Consider the following 18,555-nt stretch of genomic DNA (forward strand, 5'->3'; position numbering starts at 1 on the left):
GAGTGGAGCGAGGTCAAGAACCAGGAGTGGCGCGAGGTTGAGAACCAGGAATGGAGCGAGGTTGAGAACCAGGAGAGGAGCGAGGTCGAAAACAAGGAGAGGAGCGAGTTTGAGAACCAGGAGAGGAGCAAGGACGAGAACCAGGAATGGAGAGAGGTCTAAAACCAGGAGAGGAGCGAGGTCGAGAACCAGGAGAGGAGCGAGGTTGAGAACCAGGAACGGAGCGAGGTTGAGAACCAGGAGCGGAGCGAGGTCGAGAACCAGGAACGGAGCGAGGTCGAGAAAAAGGAGCGGAACGAGGTCGAAAACCAGGAACAGAGCGAGGTCGAGAACCATGAGAGGAGCGAGGTCGAAAACCAGGAGAGGAGCGAGGTCGAAAACAAGGAGAGGAGCGAGTGTGCGAACCAGGAGAGGAGCAAGGTCGAGAACCAGGAACGGAGCGAGGTCGAGAACCAAGAACGGAGCGAGGTGGAGAACCAGGAGCGGAGCGAGATCGAGAACCAGGAGCGGAGCGAGGTCGAGAACAAGGAGCGGAGCGAGGTCGAGAACCAGGACGGAGCGATGTCGAGAACCAGGAGAGGAGCGAGGTCGAGAACCAGGAGAGGAGCGAGGTCGAGAACCAGGAAGGGAGCGAGGTCGAGAACCAGGAGAGGAGCGAGGTCGAGAACCAGGAGCAGAGCGAGGTCGAGAACCAGGAAGGGAGCGAGGTCGAGAACCAGGAGAGGAGCGAGGTCGAGAACCAGGAGAGGAGCGAGGTCGAGAACCAGGAGAGGAGCGAGGTCGAGAGCCAGGAGCGGAGTGAGGTCGAGAACCAGGAGAGGGGCGAGGTCGAGAACTAGGAATGGAGCGAGGTCGAGAACCAGGAATGGCGCGAGGTCGAGAACCAGGAACGGATCAAGGTCGAGAACCAGGAGAGTAGCGAGGTCGAGAACCAGGAACGGAGAGATGTCGAAAACCAGGAGAGGAGCGAGGTCGAGAACCAGGAACGGAGCGAGGTCGAGAACCAGGAACGGAGAGAGGTCGAAAACCAGGAGAGGAGCGAGCTTGAGAACCAGGAATGGAGCGAGCTTGAGAACCAGGAATGGAGCGAGGTTGAGAACCAGGAGCAGAGCGAGGTCAAAAACCAGGAGCGGAGCGAGTTCGAGAACCAGGAACGGAGCTAGGTCGAGAACCAGGAGAGAAGCGAGGTCGAAAACCAGGAGCGGAGCGAGGTCGAGAACCAGGAACGGAGTGAGGTCGAGAACCAGGAACGGAGCGAGGTCGAGAACCAGGAACAGAGCGAGGTCAAGAACAAGGAGAGGAGCGAGGTCGAGAACCAGAAGAGGAGCGAGCTTGAGAACCAGGAACGGAGCGAGGTCAAAAACCAGGAACGGAGAGAGGACAAAAAACCAGGAGAGGAGCGAGGTCGAGAACCAGGAGCAGAGCGAGGTCGAGAACCAGGAGAGGAGCGAGGTCGAAAACCAGGAGAGGAGCGAGGTCGAGAACCAGGAGAGGAGTGAGGTTGAGAACCAGGAACGGAGCGAGGTTGAGAACCAGGAACGGAGAGAGGTCGAAAACCAGGAGAGGAGCAAGGTTGATAACCAAGAGTGGAGCGAGGTCAAGAACCAGGAGTGGCGCGAGGTTGAGAACCAGGAATGGAGCGAGGTTGAGAACCAGGAGAGGAGCGAGGTCGAAAACAAGGAGAGGAGCGAGTTTGAGAACCAGGAGAGGAGCAAGGACGAGAACCAGGAATGGAGAGAGGTCTAAAACCAGGAGAGGAGCGAGGTCGAGAACCAGGAGGGGAGCGAGGTTGAGAACCAGGAACGGAGCGAGGTTGAGAACCAGGAGCGGAGCGAGGTCGAGAACCAGGAACGGAGCGAGGTCGAGAAAAAGGAGCGGAACGAGGTCGAAAACCAGGAACAGAGCGAGGTCGAGAACCATGAGAGGAGCGAGGTCGAAAACCAGGAGAGGAGCGAGGTTGAGCACCAGGAGAGGAGCGAGGCCGAGAACCAGGAACGGAGAGATGTCGAAAACCAGAAGAGGAGCGAGGTCGAGAACCAGGAGAGGAGTGAGGTTGAGAACCAGGAACGGAGCGAGGTTGAGAACCAGGAATGGAGAGAGGTCGAAAACCAGCAGAGGAGCGAGCTTGAGAACCAGGAATGGAGCGAGCTTGAGAACCAGGAATGGAGCGAGGTTGAGAACCAGGAGAGGAGCGAGGTCGAAAATCAGGAGAGAAGCGAGGTCGAGAACCAGGAGAGGAGTGAGGTTGAGAACCAGGAGAGGAGCGAGGTCGAGAACCAGGAAGGGAGCGAGGTCGAGAACCTGGAGAGGAACGAGGTCAAGAACCAGGAGAGGAGCGAGGTCGAGAAGCTGGAGAGGAGCGAGTTCGAAAACCAGGTACGGAGCGAGGTCGAGAACCAGGAGCGGAGCGAGGTCGAGAACCAGGAAGGGAGCGAGCTTGAGAACCAGGAGAGGAGCGAGGTTGAGAACCAGGAGAGGAGCGAGGTCGAAAACCAGGAGAGGAGCGAGGTCGAGAACCAGGAACGGAGTGAGGTCGAGAACCAGGAGCAGAGCGAGGTCGAGAACCAGGAAGGGAGCGAGGTCGAGAACCAGGAACGGAGCGAGGTCGAGAACCAGGAACGGAGAGAGTTCGAGAACCAGGAGCAGAGCGAGGTCGAGAACCAGGAACGGAGCGAGGTCGAGAGCCAGGAGCGGAGCGAGGTCGAAAACCAGGAGAGGAGCGAGGTCGAGAACCATGAGAGGAGCGAAGTCGAGAACCAGGAACGGAGAGATGTCGAAAACCAGGAGAGGAGCGAGGTCGAGAACCAGGAATGGAGCGAGGTCGAGAACCAGGAATGGAGAGAGGTTGAAAACCAGGAGAGGAGCGAGCTTGAGAACCAGGAATGGAGCGAGCTTGAGAACCAGGAATGGAGCGAGGTTGAGAACCGGAGCAGAGCGAGGTCAAAAACCAGGAGCGGAGCGAGGTCGAGAACCAGGAACGGAGCTAGGTCGAGAACCAGAAGAGGAGCGAGGTCGAGAGCCAGGAGCGGAGCGAGGTCGAAAACCAGGAGAGGAGCGAGGTCGAGAACCAGGAGAGGAGTGAGGTTGAGAACCAGGAATGGAGCGAGGTTGAGAACCAGGAGCAGAGCGAGGTCAAAAACCAGGAGAGGAGCGAGGTCGAGAACCAGGAGAGGAGCGAGGTTGAGAACCAGGAGAGGAGCGAGGTCGAAAACCAGGAGAGGAGCGAGGTCGAGAACCAGGAGAGGAGTGAGGTTGAGAAACAGGAATGGAGCGAGGTTGAGAACCAGGAATGGAGAGAGGTCGAAAACCAGGAGAGGAGCGAGCTTGAGAGCCAGGAATGGAGCGAGCTTGAGAACCAGGAATGGAGCGAGGTTGAGAACCAGGAGAAGAGCGAGGTCGAAAATCAGGAGAGGAGCGAGGTCGAGAAACAGGAGAGGAGTGAGGTTGAGAACCAGGAGAGGAGCGAGGTCGAGAACCAGGAAGGGAGCGAGGTCGAGAACCAGGAGAGGAGCGAGGTCGAGAACCAGGAGAGGAGCGAGGTCGAGAAGCTGGAGAGGAGCGAGGTCGAAAACCAGGTACGGAGCGAGGTCGAGAACCAGGGGCGGAGCGAGGTCGAGAACCAGGAAGGGAGCGAGGTCGAGAACCAGGAGAGGAGCGAGGTCGAGAACCAGGAGAGGAGCGAGGTCAAGAAGCTGGAGAGGAGCGAGGTCGAGAACCAGGAACGGGGCGAGGTCGAGAACCAGGAGCGGACCGAGGTCGAGAACCAGGAGCGGAGCGAGGTCGAGAACCAGGAGCGGAGCGAGGTGTAGAACCAGGAATGGGTCGAGGTCGAGAACCAGGAGAGTGGCGAGGTCGAGAACCAGGAGCAGAGCAAGGTCGAGAACCAGGAACGGAGCGAGGTCGAGAACCAGGAGAGGAGCGAGGTCGAGAACCAGGAGAGGAGCGAGGTCGAGAACCAGGAGAGGAGCGAGGTCGCGAGCCAGGAGCGGAGCGAGGTCGAAAACCAGGAGAGGAGCGAGGTCGAGAACCCGGAGCGGAGCGTAGTCGAGAACCAGGAACGGATCGAGGTCGAGAACCAGGAGAGGGGCGAGGTCGAGAACCAGGAACGGAGCGAGGTCGAGAATCAGGAGAGGAGCGAGGTCGAGAACCAGGAACGGATCGAGGTCGAGCACCAGGAGCGGAGCGAGATCGAGAACCAGGACCGGAGCGAGGTGTAGAACCAGGAATGGGTCGAGGTCGTGAACCAGGAGAGTGGCGAGGTCGAGAACCAGGAACGGAGCGAGGTCGAGAACCAGGAGAGGAGCGAGGTCGAGAACCAGGAACGGATCAAGGTCGAAAACCAGGAGCGGAGCGAGGTCGAGAACCAGGAACGGAGCGAGGTCGAGAACCCGGAGAGGAGTGAGGTCGAGAACCAGGAGAGGAGCGAGGTTGAGCACCAGGAGTGGCGCGAGGTTGAGAACCAGGAATGGAGCGAGGTTGAGAACCAGGAGAGGAGCAAGGTCGAAAACAAGGAGAGGAGCGAGTGTGCGAACCAGGAGAGGAGCAAGGTCGAGAACCAAGAACGGAGCAAGGTCGAGAACAAGGAGCGGAGCGAGGTCGAAAACCAGGTGAGGAGCGAGGTCGAGAACCAGGAGCGGAGCTAGGTCGAGAACCAAGAACGGAGAGAGGTGGAGAACCAGGAGCGGAGCGAGATCGAGAACCAGGAGCGGAGCGAGGTCGAGAACCAGGAGCGGAGCGAGGTCGAGAACCAGGAACGGAGTGATGTCGAGAACCAGGAGAGGAGTGAGGTCGAGAACCAGGAGAGGAGCGAGGTCGAGAACCAGGAACGGAGCGAGGTCGAGAACCAGGAACGGAGCGAGGTCGAGAACCAGGAGCAGAGCGAGGTCGAGAACCAGGAAGGGAGCGAGGTCGAGAACCAGGAGAGAAGCGAGGTCGAGAACCAGGAACGGAGCGAGGTCGAGAACCAGGAACGGAGCGAGGTCGAGAACCAGGAGCAGAGCGAGGTCGAGAACCAGGAAGGGAGCGAGGTCGAGAACCAGGAGAGGAGCGAGGTCGAGAACCAGGAGAGGAGCGAGGTCGAGAACCAGGAGAGGAGCGAGGTCGAGAGCCAGGAGCGGAGTGAGGTCGAAAACCAGGAGTGGAGCGAGGTCGAGAACCAGGAGCGGAGCGAGGTCGAGAACCAGGAGAGGGGCGAGGTCGAGAACTAGGAATGGAGTGAGGTCGAGAACCAGGAATGGAGCGAGGTCGAGAACCAGGAACGGATCAAGGTCGAGAACCAGGAGAGTAGCGAGGTCGAGAACCAGGAACGGAGAGATGTCGAAAACCAGGAGAGGAGCGAGGTCGAGAACCAGGAACGGAGCGAGGTCGAGAACCAGGAACGGAGAGAGGTCGAAAACCAGAAGAGGAGCGAGCTTGAGAACCAGGAATGGAGCGAGCTTGAGAACCAGGAATGGAGCGAGGTTGAGAACCAGGAGCAGAGCGAGGTCAAAAACCAGGAACGGAGTGAGGTCGAGAACCAGGAACGGAGCGAGGTCGAGAACCAGGAACAGAGCGAGGTCAAGAACAAGGAGAGGAGCGAGGTCGAGAACCAGAAGAGGAGAGAGCTTGAGAACCAGGAACGGTGCGAGGTCAAAAACCAGGAACGGAGAGAGGTCAAAAAACCAGGAGAGGAGCGAGGTCGAGAACCAGGAGAGGAGTGAGATTGAGAACCAGGAACGGAGCGATGTTGAGAACCAGGAACGGAGAGAGGTCAAAAACCAGGAGAGGAGCAAGGTTGATAACCAGGAGTGGAGCGAGGTCAAGAACCAGGAGTGGCGCGAGGTTGAGAACCAGGAACGGAGCGAGGTTGAGAACCAGGAGCGGAGCGAGGTCGAGAACCAGGAACGGAGTGAGGTCGAGAATCAGGAACAGAGCGAGGTCAAGAACAAGGAGAGTAGCGATGTCGAAAACCAGAAGAGGAGCGAGCTTGAGAACCAGGACCGGAGCGAGGTCGAAAACCAGGAACGGAGAGAGGTCGAAAACCAGGAGAGGAGCGAGCTTGAGAACCAGGACTGGAGCGAGCTTGAGAACCAGGAATGGAGCGAGGTTGAGAACCAGGAGCAGAGCGAGGTCAAAAACCAGGAGCGGAGCGAGGTCGAGAACCAGGAACGGAGCTAGGTCGAGAACCAGGAGAGAAGCGAGGTCGAAAACCAGGAGCGGAGCGAGGGCGAGAACCAGGAACGGAGTGAGGTCGAGAACCAGGAACGGAGCGAGGTCGAGAAAAAGGAACAGAGCGAGGTCAAGAACAAGGAGAGGAGCGAGGTCAAAAACCAGGAGGAGAGCGAAGTCGAGAACCAGGAGCGGAACAAGGTCGAGAACCAGGAGTGGAGCGAGGTCGAGAATCAGGAGCGGAGCGAGGTCGAGAAACAGGAACGGAGAGAGGTCGAAAACCAGGAGAGGAGCAAGGTTGATAACCAGGAGTGGAGCGAGGTCAAGAACCAGGAGTGGCGCGAGGTTGAGAACCAGGAATGGAGCGAGGTTGAGAACCAGGAGAGGAGCGAGGTCGAAAACAAGGAGAGGAGCGAGTTTGAGAACCAGGAGAGGAGCAAGGTCGAGAACCAGGAATGGAGAGAGGTTGAAAACCAGGAGAGGAGCGAGGTCGAGAACCAGGAGAGGAGCGAGGTTGAGAACCAGGAACGGAGCGAGGTTGAGAACCAGGAGCGGAGCGAGGTCGAGAACCAGGAACGGAGCGAGGTCGAGAACAAGGAGCGGAGCGAGGTCGAAAACCAGGAGAGGAGCGAGGTCGAGAACCAGGAGTGGAGCGAGGTCGAGAACCAGGAACAGTGCAGTCGGGTCCCAGGAGTGGAGCGAGGTCGTGTCCCAGGTGTGTCGTGAGGTTGAGAACCAGGAGAGGAGCGAGGTCGAGAACCAGGAGAGGAGCGAGGTCGAGAACCAGGAGAGGAGCGAGGTCAAAAACCAGGAGAGGAGCAAGGTCGAGAACCAGGAGAGGAGTGAGGTTGAGAACCAGGAACGGAGAGAGGTTGAGAACCAGGAATGGAGAGAGGTCGAAAACCAGGAGAGGAGCGAGCTTGAGAACCAGGAATGGAGCGAGCTTGAGAACCAGTAATGGAGCGAGGTTGAGAACCAGGAGAGGAGCGAGGTCGAAAACAAGGAGAGGAACGAGTTTGAGAACCAGGAGAGGAGCAAGGTCGAATACCAGGAACGGAGAGAGGTCGAAAACCAGGAGAGGAGCGAGGTCGAGAACCAGGAGAGGAGCGAGGTTGAGAACCAGGAACGGAGCAAGGTTGAGAACCAGGAGCGGAGCGAGGTCGAGAACCAGGAACGGAGCGAGGTCGAAAACCAGGAGAGGAGCGAGGTCGAGAACCAGGAGTGGAGAGAGGTCGAGAACCAGGAGCGGTGCAGTCGGGTCCCAGGAGTGGAGCGAGGTCGAGTCCCAGGTGTGGCGTGAGGTTGAGAACCAGGAGAGGAGCGAGGTCGAGAACCAGGAGAGGAGCGAGGTCGAGAACCAGGAGAGGAGCGAGGTCGAGAACCAGGAACGGAGCGAGGTCGAGAATCAGGAGCGGAGCGAGGTCGAGAACCAGGAAGGGAGCGAGGTCGAGAACCAGGAACGGAGCGATGTCGAGAACCAGGAGCAGAGCGAGGTCGAGAACCAGGAAGGGAGCGAGGTCGAGAACCAGGAACGGAGCGAGGTCGATAACCAGGAACGGAGCGAGGTCGAGAACCAGGAGCGGAGCGAGGTCGAGAACCAGGAAGGGAGCAAGGTCGAGAACCAGGAGAGGAGCGAGGTCGAGAACCAGGAGAGGAGCGAGGTCGAGAGCCAGGAGCGGAGCGAGGTCGAAAACCAGGAGCGGAGCGAGGTCGAGAACCAGGAACGGATCGAGGTCGAGAACCAGGAGAGGAGCGAGGTCGAGAACCAGGAACGGATCGAGGTCGAGAACCAGGAGAGGAGCGAGGTCGAGAACCAGGAACGGATCGAGGTCGAGAACCAGGAGCGGAGCGAGGTCGAGAACCAGGAACGGAGCGAGGTCGAGAACCAGGAGAGGAGAGAGGTCGAGAACCAGGAGAGGAGCGAGGTCGAAAACCAGGAGAGGAGCGAGGTTGAGCACCAGGAGAGGAGCGAGGTCGAGAACCAGGAACGGAGAGATGTCGAAAACCAGGAGAGGAGCGAGGTCGAGAACCAGGAACGGAGCGAGGTCGAGAACCAGGAACGGAGAGAGGTCGAAAACCAGGAGAGGAGCGAGCTTGAGAAACAGGAATGGAGCGAGCTTGAGAACCAGGAATGGAGCGATGTTGAGAACCCGGAACAGAGCGAGGTCAAAAACCAGGAGCTGCGCGAGGTTGAGAACCAGGAACGGAGCTAGGTCGAGAACCAGAAGAGGAGCGAGGTCGAGAACCAGGAGCGGAGCGAGGTTGAGAACCAGGAGAGGAGCGAGGTTGAGAACCAGGAGAGGAGCGAGGTCGATAACCAGGAGAGGAGCGAGCTTGAGAACCAGGAACGGAGCGAGCTTGAGAACCAGGAATGGAGCGAGGTTGAGAACCAGGAAAGGAGCAAGGTCGAGAACCAGGAACGGAGCGAGGTCGAGAACCAGGAGAGGAGCGAGGTCGAGAACCAGGAGAAGAGCGAGGTCGAAAACCAGGAGAGGAGCGAGGTCGAAAACCAGAAGAGGAGCGAGGTCGAGAACCAGGAGAGGAGTGAGTTTGAGAACCAGGAACGGAGCGAGGTTGAGAACCAGGAATGGAGAGAGGTCGAAAACCAGCAGAGGAGCGAGCTTGAGAACCAGGAATGGAGCGAGCTTGAGAACCAGGAATGGAGTGAGGTTGAGAACCAGGAGAGGAGCGAGGTCGAAAATCAGGAGAGGAGCGAGGTCGAGAACCAGGAGAGGAGTGAGGTTGAGAACCAGGAGAGGAGCGAGGTCGAGAACCAGGAAGGGAGCGAGGTCGAGAACCAGGAGAGGAGCGAGGTCGAGAACCAGGAGAGTAGCGAGGTCGAGAAGCTGGAGAGGAGCGAGGTCGAAAACCAGGTACTGAGCGAGGTCGAGAACCAGGAGCGGAGCGAGGTCGAGAACCAGGAAGGGAGCGAGCTTGAGAACCAGGAGAGGAGCGAGGTTGCGAACCAGGAGAGGAGCGAGGTCGAAAACCAGGAGAGGAGCGAGGTCGAGAACCAGGAACGGAGCGAGGTCGAGAACCAGGAGCAGAGCGAGGTCGAGAACCAGGAAGGGAGCGAGGTCGAGAACCAGGAACGGAGCGAGGTCGAGAACCAGGAACGGAGAGAGGTTAAAAACCAGGAGAGGAGCGAGCTTAAGAACCAGGAATGGAGCGAGCTTGAGAACCAGGAATGGAGCGAGGTTGAGAACCAGGAGCAGAGCGAGGTCAAAAACCAGGAGCGGAGCGAGGTCGAGAACCAGGAGAGGAGCGAGGTCGAGAACCAGGAGAGGAGCGAGGTCGAGAGCCAGGAGCGGAGCGAGGTCGAAAACCAGGAGAGGAGCGAGGTCGAGAACCAGGAGAGGAGCGAGGTCGAGAACCAGGAACGGAGAGATGTCGAGAACCAGGAAGGGAGCGAGGTCGAGAACCAGGAGAGGAGCGAGGTCGAGAACCAGGAGAGGAGCGAGGTCGAGAACCAGGAGAGGAGCGAGGTCGAGAGCCAGGAGCGGAGTGAGGTCGAAAATCAGGAGAGGAGCGAGGTCGAGAACCAGGAGCGGAGCGAGGTCGAGAACCAGGAGAGGGGCGAGGTCGAGAACTAGGAATGGAGTGAGGTGGAGAACCAGGAATGGAGCGAGATCGAGAACCAGGAACGGATCAAGGTCGAGAACCAGGAGAGTGGCGAGGTCGAGAACCAGGAATGGAGCGAGGTCGAGAACCAGGAGAGGAGCGAGGTCGAGAACCAGGAACGGATCGAGGTCGAGAACCAGGAGTGGAGCGAGGTCGAGAACCAGGAACGGAGCGAGGTCGAGAACCCGGAGAGGAGTGAGGTCGAGAACCAGGAGAGGAGCGAGGTTGAGCACCAGGAGTGGCGTGAGGTTGAGAACCAGGAGAGGAGCGAGGTCGAAAACAAGGAGAGGAGCGAGTGTGCGAACCAGGAGAGGAGCAAGGTCGAGAACCAGGAACGGAGCGAGGTCGAGAACAAGGAGAGGAGCGAGGTCGAAAACCAGGAGAGGAGCGAGGTCAAGAACCAGGAGCGGAGCTAGGTCGAGAACCAAGAACGGAGCGAGGTGGGGAACCAGGAGCGGAGCGAGATCGAGAACCAGGAGCGGAGCGAGGTCGAGAACCAGGAGCGGAGCGAGGTCGAGAACCAGGAATGGAGCGATGTCGAGAACCAGGAGAGGAGCGAGGTCGAGAACCAGGAGAGGAGCGAGGTCGAGAACCAGGAACGGAGCGAGGTCGAGAACCAGGAATGGAGCGAGGTCGAGAACCAGGAGCAGAGCGAGGTCGCGAACCAGGAAGGGAGCGATGTCGAGAACCAGGAGAGGAGCGAGGTCGAGAACCAGGATCGGAGCGAGGTCGAGAACCAGGAACGGAGCGAGGTCGAGAACCAGGAGCAGAGCGAGGTCGAGAACCAGGAAGGGAGCGAGGTCGAGAACCAGGAGAGGAGCGAGGTCGAGAACCAGGAGAGGAGCGAGGTCGAGAACCAGGAGAGGAGCGAGGTCGAGAGCCAGGAGCGGAGTGAGGTCGAAAATCAGGAGAGGAGCGAGGTCGAGAACCAGGAGCGGAGCGAGGTCGAGAACCAGGAGAGGGGCGAGGTCGAGAACTAGGAATGGAGCGAGGTCGAGAACCAGGAATGGAGCGAGGTCGAGAACCAGGAACGGATCAAGATCGAGAACCAGGAGAGTGGCGAGGTCGAGAACCAGGAATGGAGCGAGGTCGAGAACCAGGAGAGGAGCGAGGTCGAGAACCAGGAACGGATCGAGGTCGAGAACCACGAGTGGAGCGAAGTCGAGAAACAGGAACGGAGCGAGGTCGAGAACTAGGAGAGGAGCGAGGTCGAGAACCAGGAGAGGAGCGAGGTCGAAAACCAGGAGAGGAGCGAGGTTGAGCAGCAGGAGAGGAGCGAGGTCGAGAACCAGGAACGGAGAGATGTCGAAAACCAGGAGAGGAGCGAGGTCGAGAACCAGGAACGGAGCGAGGTCGAGAACCAGGAACAGAGAGAGGTCGAAAACCAGGAGAGGAGCGAGCTTGAGAACCAGGAATGGAGCGAGCTTGAGAACCAGGAATGGAGCGAGGTTGAGAACCAGGAGCAGAGCGAGGTCAAAAACCAGGAGCGGAGCGAGTTTGAGAACCAGGAACGGAGCTAGGTCGAGAACCAGGAGAGAAGCGAGGTCGAAAACCAGGAGCGGAGCGAGGTCGAGAACCAGGAACGGAGTGAGGTCGAGAACCAGGAACGGAGCGAGGTCGAGAACCAGGAACAGAGCGAGGTCAAGAACAAGGAGAGGAGCGAGGTCGAGAACCAGAAGAGGAGCGAGCTTGAGAACCAGGAACGGAGCGAGGTCAAAAACCAGGAACGGAGAGAGGTCAAAAAACAAGGAGAGGAGCGAGGTCGAGAACCAGGAGCAGAGCGAGGTCGAGAACCAGGAGAGGAGCGAGGTCGAAAACCAGGAGAGGAGCGAGGTCGAGAACCAGGAGAGGAGTGAGGTTGAGAACCAGGAACGGAGCGAGGTTGAGAACCAGGAACGGAGAGAGTTCGAAAACCAGGAGAGGAGCAATGTTGATAACCAGGAGTGGAGCGAGGTCAAGAACCAGGAGTGGCGCGAGGTTGAGAACCAGGAATGGAGCGAGGTTGAGAACCAGGAGAGGAGCGAGGTCGAAAACAAGGAGAGGAGCGAGTTTGAGAACCAGGAGAGGAGCAAGGACGAGAACCAGGAATGGAGAGAGGTCTAAAACCAGGAGAGGAGCGAGGTCGAGAACCAGGAGAGGAGCGAGGTTGAGAACCAGGAACGGAGCGAGGTTGAGAACCAGGAGCGGAGCGAGTTCGAGAACCAGGAACGGAGCGAGGTCGAGAAAAAGGAGCGGAGCGAGGTCGAAAACCAGGAACGGAGCGAGGTCGAGAACCATGAGAGGAGCGAGGTCTTAAACCAGGAGAGGAGCGAGGTTGAGCACCAGGAGAGGAGCGAGGTCGAGAACCAGGAACGGAGAGATGTCGAAAACCAGGAGAGGAGCGAGGTCGAGAACCAGGAACGGAGCGAGGTCGAGAACCCGGAACGGAGAGAGGTCGAAAACCAGGAGAGGAGCGAGCTTGAGAACCAGGAATGGAGCGAGCTTGAGAACCAGGAATGGAGCGAGGTTGAGAACCAGGAGCAGAGCGAGGTCAAAAACCAGGAGCGGAGCGAGGTCGAGAACCAGGAACGGAGCTCGGTCGAGAACCAGGAGAGAAGCGAGGTCGAAAACCAGGAGCGGAGCGAGGTCGAGAACCAGGAACGGAGTGAGGTCGAGAATCAGGAACAGAGTGAGGTCGAGAACCAGGAACAGAGCGAGGTCAAGAACCAGGAACGGAGAGATGTCGAAAACCAGAAGAGGAGCGAGCTTGAGAACCAGGAACGGAGCGAGGTCGAAAACCAGGAATGGAGAGAGGTCGAAAACCAGGAGAGGAGCGAGCTTGAGAACCAGGACTGGAGCGAGCTTGAGAACCAGGAATGGAGCGAGGTTGAGAACCAGGAGTAGTGCGAGGTCAAAAACCAGGAGCGGAGCGAGGTCGAGAACCAGGAACGGAGCTAGGTCGAGAACCATGAGAGAAGCGAGGTCGAAAACCAGGAGCGGAGCGAGGTCGAGAACCAGGAACGGAGTGAGGTCGAGAACGAGGAACGGAGCGAGGTCGAGAACCAGGAACGGAGAGAGGTCGAAAACCAGGAGAGGAGCAAGGTTGATAACCAGGAGTGGAGCGAGGTCAAGAACCAGGAGTGGCGCGAGGTTGAGAACCAGGAATGGAGCGAGGTTGAGAACCAGGAGAGGAGCGAGGTCGAAAACAAGGAGAGGAGCGAGTTTGAGAACCAGGAGAGGAGCAAGGTCGAGAACCAGGAACGGAGAGAGGTCTAAAACCAGGAGAGGAGCGAGGTCGAGAACCAGGAGAGGAGCGAGGTTGAGAACCAGGAACGGAGCGAGGTTGAGAACCAGGAGCGGAGCAAGGTCGAGAACCAGGAACGGAGCGAGGTCGAGAACAAGGAGCGGATGAGGTCGAAAACCAGGAGAGGAGCGAGGTCGAGAACCAGGAGTGGAGCGAGGTCGAGAAACAGGAGCAGTGCAGTCGGGTCCCAGGAGTGGAGCGAGGTCGTGTCCCAGGTGTGGCGTGAGGTTGAGAACCAGGAGAGGAGCGAGGTCGAGAACCAGAAGAGGAGCGAGGTCGAGAACCAGGAACGGAGTGAGGTCGAGAACGAGGAACGGAGCGAGGTCGAGAACCAGGAACAGAGCGAGGTCAAGAACAAGGAGAGGAGCGAGGTCAAAAACCAGGAGGGGAGCGAAGTCGAGAACCAGGAGCGGAACAAGGTCGAGAACCAGGAGTGGAGCGAGGTCGAGAATCAGGAGCGGAGCGAGGTCGAGAACCAGGAACGGAGAGAGGTCGAAAACCAGGAGAGGAGCAAGGTTGATAACCAGGAGTGGAGCGAGGTCAAGAACCAGGAGTGGCGCGAGGTTGAGAACCAGGAATGGAGCGAGGTTGAGAACCAGGAGAGGAGCGAGGTCGAAAACAAGGAGAGGAGTGAGTTTGAGAACCAGGAGAGGAGCAAGGTCGAGAACCAGGAACGGAGAGAGGTCGAAAACCAGGAGAGGAGCGAGGTCGAGAACCAGGAGAGGAGCGAGGTTGAGAACCAGGAACGGAGCGAGGTTGAGAACCAGGAGCGGAGCAAGGTCGAGAACCAGGAAGGGAGCGAGGTCGAGAACAAGGAGCGGATGAGGTCGAAAACCAGGAGAGGAGCGAGGTCGAGAACCAGGAGTGGAGCGAGGTCGAGAACCAGGAGCAGTGCAGTCGGGTCCCAGGAGTGGAGCGAGGTCGTGTCCCAGGTGTGGCGTGAGGTTGAGAACCAGGAGAGGAGCGAGGTCGAGAACCAGGAGAGGAGCGAGGTCGAGAACCAGTAGAGGAGCGAGGTCGAGAACCAGGAACGGAGCGAGGTCGAGAACCAGGAACGGAGCGAGGTCGAGAACCAGGAGCAGAACGAGGTCGAGAACCAGGAGCAGAGCGAGGTCGAGAACAAGGAAGGGAGCGAGGTCGAGAACCAGGAGAGGAGCGAGGTCGAGAACCAGGAGAGGAGCGAGGTCGAGAACCAGGAGAGGAGCGAGGTCGAGAACCAGGAACGGAGCGAGGTCGAGAACCAGGAACGGAGCGAGGTCGAGAACCAGGAGCAGAACGAGGTCGAGAACCAGGAAGGGAGCGAGGTCGAGAACCAGGAACGGAGCGAGGTCGAGAATCAGGAGCACAGCGAGGTCGAGAACCAGGAGCAGAGCGAGGTCGAGAACCAGGAAGGGAGCGAGGTCGAGAACCAGGAGCGGAGCGAGGACGAGAACCAGGAACGGATCGAGGTCGAGAACCAGGAGAGGGGCGAGGTCGAGAAACAGGAACGGAGCTCGGTCGAGAACCAGGAGAGAAGCGAGGTCGAAAACCAGGAGCGGAGCGAGGTCGAGAACCAGGAACGGAGTGAGGTCGAGAATCAGGAACAGAGCGAGGTCGAGAACCAGGAACAGAGCGAGGTCAAGAACCAGGAACGGAGAGATGTCGAAAACCAGAAGAGGAGCGAGCTTGAGAACCAGGAACGGAGCGAGGTCGAAAACCAGGAATGGAGAGAGGTCGAAAACCAGGAGAGGAGCGAGCTTGAGAACCAGGACTGGAGCGAGCTTGAGAACCAGGAATGGAGCGAGGTTGAGAACCAGGAGCAGTGCGAGGTCAAAAACCAGGAGCGGAGCGAGGTCGAGAACCAGGAACGGAGCTAGGTCGAGAACCATGAGAGAAGCGAGGTCGAAAACCAGGAGCGGAGCGAGGTCGAGAACCAGGAACGGAGTGAGGTCGAGAACGAGGAACGGAGCGAGGTCGAGAACCAGGAACGGAGAGAGGTCGAAAACCAGGAGAGGAGCAAGGTTGATAACCAGGAGTGGAGCGAGGTCAAGAACCAGGAGTGGCGCGAGGTTGAGAACCAGGAATGGAGCGAGGTTGAGAACCAGGAGAGGAGCGAGGTCGAAAACAAGGAGAGGAGCGAGTTTGAGAACCAGGAGAGGAGCAAGGTCGAGAACCAGGAACGGAGAGAGGTCTAAAACCAGGAGAGGAGCGAGGTCGAGAACCAGGAGAGGAGCGAGGTTGAGAACCAGGAACGGAGCGAGGTTGAGAACCAGGAGCGGAGCAAGGTCGAGAACCAGGAACGGAGCGAGGTCGAGAACAAGGAGCGGATGAGGTCGAAAACCAGGAGAGGAGCGAGGTCGAGAACCAGGAGTGGAGCGAGGTCGAGAAACAGGAGCAGTGCAGTCGGGTCCCAGGAGTGGAGCGAGGTCGTGTCCCAGGTGTGGCGTGAGGTTGAGAACCAGGAGAGGAGCGAGGTCGAGAACCAGAAGAGGAGCGAGGTCGAGAACCAGGAACGGAGTGAGGTCGAGAACGAGGAACGGAGCGAGGTCGAGAACCAGGAACAGAGCGAGGTCAAGAACAAGGAGAGGAGCGAGGTCAAAAACCAGGAGGGGAGCGAAGTCGAGAACCAGGAGCGGAACAAGGTCGAGAACCAGGAGTGGAGCGAGGTCGAGAATCAGGAGCGGAGCGAGGTCGAGAACCAGGAACGGAGAGAGGTCGAAAACCAGGAGAGGAGCAAGGTTGATAACCAGGAGTGGAGCGAGGTCAAGAACCAGGAGTGGCGCGAGGTTGAGAACCAGGAATGGAGCGAGGTTGAGAACCAGGAGAGGAGCGAGGTCGAAAACAAGGAGAGGAGCGAGTTTGAGAACCAGGAGAGGAGCAAGGTCGAGAACCAGGAACGGAGAGAGGTCGAAAACCAGGAGAGGAGCGAGGTCGAGAACCAGGAGAGGAGCGAGGTTGAGAACCAGGAACGGAGCGAGGTTGAGAACCAGGAGCGGAGCAAGGTCGAGAACCAGGAAGGGAGCGAGGTCGAGAACAAGGAGCGGATGAGGTCGAAAACCAGGAGAGGAGCGAGGTCGAGAACCAGGAGTGGAGCGAGGTCGAGAACCAGGAGCAGTGCAGTCGGGTCCCAGGAGTGGAGCGAGGTCGTGTCCCAGGTGTGGCGTGAGGTTGAGAACCAGGAGAGGAGCGAGGTCGAGAACCAGGAGAGGAGCGAGGTCGAGAACCAGTAGAGGAGCGAGGTCGAGAACCAGGAACGGAGCGAGGTCGAGAACCAGGAACGGAGCGAGGTCGAGAACCAGGAGCAGAACGAGGTCGAGAACCAGGAAGGGAGCGAGGTCGAGAACCAGGAACACAGCGAGGTCGAGAACCAGGAGCAGAGCGAGGTCGAGAACAAGGAAGGGAGCGAGGTCGAGAACCAGGAGAGGAGCGAGGTCGAGAACCAGGAGAGGAGCGAGGTCGAGAACCAGGAGAGGAGCGAGGTCGAGAACCAGGAACGGAGCGAGGTCGAGAACCAGGAACGGAGCGAGGTCGAGAACCAGGAGCAGAACGAGGTCGAGAACCAGGAAGGGAGCGAGGTCGAGAACCAGGAACGGAGCGAGGTCGAGAACCAGGAGCACAGCGAGGTCGAGAACCAGGAGCAGAGCGAGGTCGAGAACCAGGAAGGGAGCGAGGTCGAGAACCAGGAGCGGAGCGAGGACGAGAACCAGGAACGGATCGAGGTCGAGAACCAGGAGAGGGGCGAGGTCGAGAAACAGGAACGGAGCGAGGTCGAGACCGAGGAGAGGAGCGAGGTCGAGAACCAGGAACGGATCGAGGTCGAGAACCAGGAGCGGATCGAGGTCGAGAACCAGGAGCGGAGCAAGGTCGAGAACCAGGAACGGAGCTAGGTCGAGAACCAGGAGAGAAGCGAGGTCGAAAACCAGGAGCGGAGCGAGGTCGAGAACCAGGAACGGAGTGAGGTCGAGAACCAGGAACGGAGCGAGGTCGAGAACCAGGAACAGAGCGAGGTCAAGAACAAGGAGAGGAGCGAGGTCGAAAACCAGAAGAGGAGCGAGCTTGAGAACCAGGAACGGAGCAAGGTCAAGAACCAGGGACGGAGAGAGGTCGAATACCAGGAGAGGAGTGAGCTTGAGAACCAGGAATGGAGCGAGCTTGAGAACCAGGAATGGAGCGAGGTTGAGAACCAGGAGCAGAGCGAGGTCAAAAACCAGGAGCGGAGCGAGGTTGAGAACCAGGAATGGAGCGAGGTTGAGAACCAGGAGCGGAGCGAGGTCGAAAACAAGGAGAGGATCGAGTTCGAGAACCAGGAGCGGAGCGAGGTCGAGAACCAGGAACGGAGCGAGGTCGAAAACCAGGAGAGGAGCGAGGTCGTGAACCAGGAGAGGAGCGAGGTCGAGAACCAGGAGCGGAGCGAGGTCGAGAAGCAGGAATGGATCGAGGTCGAGAACCAGGAGAAGGGCGAGGTCGAGAACCAGGAACAGAGCGAGGTCAAGAACAAGGAGAGGAGCGAGGTCGAGAACCAGAAGAGGAGCGAGCTTGAGAACCAGGAACGGAGCGAGGTCGAAAACCAGGAACGGAGAGAGGTCGAAAACCAGGAGAGGAGCGAGGTCGAGAACCAGGAGCAGAGCGAGGTCGAGAACCAGGAGAGGAGCGAGGTCGAAAACCAGGAGAGGAGCGAGGTCGAGAACCAGGAGAGGAGTGAGGTTGAGAACCAGGAGAGGAGCGAGGTCGAGAACCAGGAAGGGAGCGAGGTTGAGAACCAGGAGAGGGGCGAGGTCGAGAACCAGGAATGGAGCGAGGTCGAGAACCAGGAGAGGAGCGAGGTCGAGAACCAGGAACGGATCGAGGTCGAGAACCAGGAGCGGAGCGAGGTCGAGAACCAGGAACGGAGCGAGGTCGAGAACCAGGAGAGGAGCGAGATCGAGAACCAGGAGAGGAGCGAGGTCGAAAACCAGGAGAGGAGCGAGGTTGAGCACCAGGAGAGGAGCGAGGTCGAGAACCAGGAACGGAGAGATGTCGAAAACCAGGAGAGGAGCGATGTCGAGAACCAGGAGAGGAGCGAGGTCGAGAACCAGGAACGGAGAGAGGTCAAGAACCAGGAGAGGAGCGAGCTTGAGAACCAGGAATGGAGCGAGCTTGAGAACCAGGAATGGAGCGAGGTTGAGAACCAGGAGCAGAGCGAGGTCAAAAACCAGGAGCGGAGCGAGGTCGAGAACCAGGAACGGAGCTAGGTCGAGAACCAGAAGAGGAGCGAGGTCGAGAACCAGGAGCGGAGCGAGGTTGAGAACCAGGAGAGGAGCGAGGTTGAGAACCAGGAGAGGAGCGAGGTCGAAAACCAGGAGAGGAGCGAGGTCGAGAACCAGGAGAGGAGTGAGGTTGAGAACCAGGAATGGAGCGAGGTTGAGAACCAGGAATGGAGAGAGGTCGAAAACCAGGAGAGGAGCGAGCTTGAGAACCAGGAATGGAGCGAGCTTGAGAACCAGGAATGGAGCGAGGTTGAGAACCAGGAGAAGAGCGAGGTCGAA

Source organism: Pristiophorus japonicus, chromosome 2, assembly GCF_044704955.1.
Source record: "Pristiophorus japonicus isolate sPriJap1 chromosome 2, sPriJap1.hap1, whole genome shotgun sequence".
Classification (NCBI taxonomy): Eukaryota; Metazoa; Chordata; class Chondrichthyes; family Pristiophoridae; genus Pristiophorus; species Pristiophorus japonicus.